We start from the raw sequence: 4911 nt of genomic DNA, 5'->3' as shown, positions 1-4911 counted from the left end.
GGTTCGGCAGGATGGGTACAGACGCTGTTCTTAAAACAGAGCCCCCATTCTACCCACCATGGGTCGGTCTGTTAATCCGGAGGTTGCAACTGGTCGAAAATGTGGCAGCCCGTTTGCTCACGGGGGGCGCCTTCCATGACCATATTCAACCAATATTGTGTCGCCTGCACAGGCTCCCGGTTGAGTTCCGAATCATCTTCAAGGTATGGGTGCTTACCTTTAAGGCCTTACGCGGCCTGGGACCCTCATACCTTCGGGACCGCATTACCCCATATGTCCCTACTAGGCCTCTGCGTTCAGCAGAGGCCAATCTGCTGGTAGTCCCTGGCCCCTCAATAATGCGGCTGGCCTCCACTTGGGCCAGGGCCTTTTCAGCCCTGGCCCCTGCCTGGTGGAACACTCTTCCTCCAACTGTCGGGGCCCTGCGGGATCTTGGCAATTTCCGCAGGGCCTGCAAGACGGAGTTGTTCCGCCGGGCCTTTGGAGTGTCCAGCCGCTGAAAGAGCCCCCCAGAAGGGTCCATTATCATCTATAGGACCCATCCTTTCTTCTCTCCTCTCGGGAGGGTTTAAGGAGGACTTTCGTGGGCATTGTTCATATATGAATTGCATTTTAATTTACATTATTGAGAGATTATTTTGTATTTGATTTTTATGTTGATCTGTATTTGGATTTCACGTTGTTCACCGCCCAGAGCCCTTCGGGGGTTGGGCAGTATATAAATTTGGAAAATAAATAAAAATAAAAAATAAATAGGGCCCACCAGTGTAATACTGGCAAAGGCCGGGCTCCTTCCCTGGCCATGCCCCTAGCCTCGCTATGTTGTTTGTGGCAGGCAGGATGTTCACCGCTGCACCCCATCACCAGGGAGAGGGGGCCCGGTGGCAGCCACACACTTTCACAATCGCCCCCCTACTGGAGATAGTTCACCGGGGAGGGCAAATCCACCAGGGTGACCTTTCCGCTGAGTCCTGACTGGCAGGTGGATTTCAGTCACAAGCCTTTATTGGCATAAAATAAACATACAAAATCAGCATACAAAATTTGCCCATTATTGCTCACAATTATAGACACTGGTACTAAAATACTAAATACTAAAATATATACATGGTCCTTCTGTAACTATAGGACATTCCTTCAGCTAAGTTAACTCACTTAAACGTCATCGGATACTGACAGAAGCTAGCAAAATTACTGCTGGCTATATGTGGTCATAATACATAGACATTGGTTGGTATTCATCTAGACTTACGTCTATTATTGTTAGCAGAAATTTTGCTACATTCTCACACACTGTGGGATCCATGTTGTTCAAAAGCATAGGTATCTTAAGAGCATCAGTTAGATTGTTATACAGAAATGGGATAAGTGCAGATTGTGACATTCTGATTTTTGCAAACCTTACACAATGAAAGAGGGTATGATCGAGTGTCTCCACCTGACCCATATTGCATGGACATAGCCTCCTCTGTTTATCAATTTGTTGATATCTGCCATAGAGCAGCATAGAAGGCATTAGATTGAATCTGGCCAGTGTTAAAGCTCTTCTTAATTTAGGGTTGGTGATCCACTGTAAATAATTGGCCATGTGTCCTTGTTCAATTGGAATAAGCAGGGTCAGGGGGGAACACGTTTTCCTCGCAGCTGTTATCATATCCCGATACTCTTGTTCTAATAGCTTAGTTTTCAAGCAGCTATATGCTTCTGATAGGGAAAGAGGGACTAACGACTCTAATGAAAAGCCAAGAGTGTTGATTTTTCCCTCAACTAGTTTCAGCCACCTAGAATTTGCATAGTCGGAAAGCATGAGGTGTAACAAACTGGAGTGATCCTGCAAATAGTGGATATGTAGGACTGGCAGGTGGATTATGAATCCTACACTTGGAGGAAGCTGAACCCGGATAGCGAGGAGTCCAAGACGCTGGTGAAGGAGTACTTCCTGTGGGAGGGGGATTTCAAGCACGTTGGCAAGGTCTTTTGCCAGGGCAAGATCTTCAAATGAGGGCACGGCAGGAAGACTGTTCCCAAAACATGGACCTAATGCAAGACAAAGAGCCTCCAGGAGCTGCCAGTAGCAGAAACATCTCAGGAGGGAGAGACGGCCCAACGTTCTGAGACGTGTATTCAAAACCCAAGTGTGCTAGTAAAAAGGGAAAAAAAGAAAGGAGCAGCAGTGGCGTAGGAGGTTAAGAGCTCATGTATCTAATCTGGAGGAACCGGGTTTGATTCCCAGCTCTGCCTCCTGAGCTGTGGAGGCTTATCTGGGGAATTCAGATTAGCCTGTGCACTCCCACACACGCCAGCTGGGTGACCTTGGGCTAGTCATAGCTTCTCGGAGCTCTCTCAGCCCCACCTACCTCACAGGGTGTTTGTTGTGAGGGGGGCACAGAGATTGTCAGCCCCTTTGAGTCTCCTGCAGGAGAGAAAGGGGGGATAGAAATCCAAACTCTTCTTCTTCTTCTTCTTCTTTGGATGAGGCTCAACGTCTATTAGCCTTCAAAAAAAAAAAGAGACACCATTCATTAGAAAATGTTCAGGAACACAAAGAAATATGGAGCGCTGCCTGCCTGTCTCTCTTCAATCGTACTTAAGACTGTTGACAGAGTTTTAAATGAGATAGTTAAATAATCCAGTTTGTTAATAACTTGTCTTCAAGGAGAACACATGGTAAATAAGAGCTGGCTGCATATTGCATAAATTAGCTCAGTTAAACACACCTGTTCAGTTCCTTCCAGTTCGGCAACAGCGAAAAGAACAGCGGCTTTAGTACAAATATGTGCCAGTTCCTAAAAATATGACAACTTCCGAAATAAATGTAATAACCTGGAGTGCAGATTGTTACAGCTATACATAGTTCACTACATTTGAAACAAAACGAAAAGTACATCTGTTTGTTTGGATCAATGGCGTATCCGAAGCATGGAACAGTATTTGGAAGGTGGAGTTAGAGTGGTGGTGTTACAGTGTGTAACAGACTTCCCTCTGTGATACACCTCTGAAGATGCCAGCCACAGATGCAGGCAAAACGTTAGGAACAAGATCCACCAGACCATGGCCACACAGCCCGGAAAACCGACCATAACCAGTTAGAATGGTGGATCCAGGTGAAGGGAATGAGTGGCAGGGAAGGAGCGAGAAAGAGGGGCGATAGGAAGAGATGGGAGAGGTGAAGTGTATCAAAGGGCTGTGGCTGGCACGTGTCACAGATATGCTCCTCCTGATCCCCGTCCCCCCTTACTTAGTGGAGGGTCTGCTGGTCTGGGGTGTCAACTGTGCTGAGATCTTAGGGCACCATCTTTATTAAGAAAATAAGAACATAAGAACTGGCCTGCTGGATCAGACCAGAGTCCATCTAGTCCAGCATTCTGCTACTTGCAGTGGCCCACCAGGTGCCTTTGGGAGCTCACATGCAGGATGTGAAAGCAATGGCCTTCTGCTGCTGCTGCTCCTGAGCACCTGGTCTGCTAAGGCATTTGCAATCTGAGATCAAGGAAGATCAAGATTGGCAGCCATAGATCGACTTCTCCTCCATAAATCTGGCCAAGCCCTTATTATTTGTTTTGTTTTATGAATTTTCATCTATTTCAACTGTTTTGTTTTAAAATGTATATTGACTGGTTTTTGCCCGCCCCGATCCCCGCTGTGGTGGAGGACATGTGAGATAGCAATCTATCTAAGATATAAATCTACAAATAAAAGGGAAGACATGTTGGAAATGGCTCCATTTTAAGAGCCAGCGTGGTGTAGTGGTTAAGAGCAGGTGAATTCTAATCTGGAGAACTGGGTTTGATTCCCCACTCCTCCACCTGAGTGGCAGAGGCTTATCTGGTAAACCAGATGTGTTTCCACAGTCCTACATTCCTGCTGGGTGACCTTGGGCTAGTCACAGTTCTCTCAGAACTCTCTCAGCCCCACCTTCCTCACAAGGTGTCTGTTGTGGGGAAAGGAAGGGAAAGGAGCTTGTAGGCCACCTTGAGTCTCCTTACAGGATGGGATATAAAAGTGGGATATAAATCTAAACTCCTCTTCTTCTTCCTTCTTATGTATGTGTGTGTGTGTGTGTGTGTGTGTGTGTTTATTACACTTATACTCTCTTGAAGGACTTAGGATGAAGGAATTTTCATCTATTTCAACTGTTCTGTTTTTAAATGTACATTGACTTCTTTTTGCCCGCCCTGAGCCTCGCTGTAGCAGAGGACTCGTGAGATATCAATCTATCTAAGATATAAATCTATACATATAAAAGGGAAGGTATGTTGGGAATGACTCCATTTTAAAGAGTTTCTCAGGTGTGCGAGTAGAAGGGGCACGCCATGATGTTGCAAGGGTGTGCAAGGCCTATTGACAATGACTCACAGTTTTCTAGAGCCTCTTGTATTGTGTTGTCCAATGGGCTTCATTCTTAGTAAATGAATAAACTCCCTGACCTGGAATAGTCAACCCTTTCTCAAATCCTGGTGTTCCCTACTCTCCCTTCCTTCACACACAGCTTGATCACTGAAGGCTTTCGGGGCAAACCAGGGTTTGCAGGTTACATGTGACCACAACTTTGTGTTCCAGGGGGACACACTTCCTATCTGAGAAACAGGTATCTGCCTCCCCCAATACAATCTAATAAACACAATATAAAATGAAAAACAAATATTGGAAGAAAGAAGACGACAATTTCCAGTCCATCCATTTGAAAGATGACTGTGCAATGCTTACTGATACAATCTGTTCTGGAACAAAGTTGCCCCCTGGCAGTCCGAACACCTGGCTTCCTGTCTGTCCCCCACCAACAGTGTGATCTTCTTTGTGGAAGAATGTTTGAAAGTAGCCTTGTAAAGGAGAGAAGGGAAGGGGGTGGAGTGTTGGGATATGCACACGCCCTTTCCCCAGTACCGTGTTTCCCCGAAAATAAGACAGCGT

The 4911-nt window shown here is 46.0% G+C and overlaps 1 long non-coding RNA gene across 1 annotated transcript; it reads left to right on the top strand.

The window, feature by feature from the left end:
• Positions 1-951: 951 nt before the first annotated feature.
• On the top strand, positions 952-2150 carry LOC125440152. Its single transcript, XR_007245648.1, has 2 exons — positions 952-982; positions 1862-2150. It is a non-coding gene; the product is annotated as an uncharacterized LOC125440152 (long non-coding RNA).
• The last annotated feature ends 2761 nt before the right edge of the window (positions 2151-4911 follow it).

The sequence above is a fragment of the Sphaerodactylus townsendi genome, linkage group LG10 (genome assembly GCF_021028975.2).
Source record: "Sphaerodactylus townsendi isolate TG3544 linkage group LG10, MPM_Stown_v2.3, whole genome shotgun sequence".
NCBI classification, from domain to species: domain Eukaryota; kingdom Metazoa; phylum Chordata; class Lepidosauria; order Squamata; family Sphaerodactylidae; genus Sphaerodactylus; species Sphaerodactylus townsendi.
This window is presented reverse-complemented; position numbering and strand designations above follow the sequence as displayed.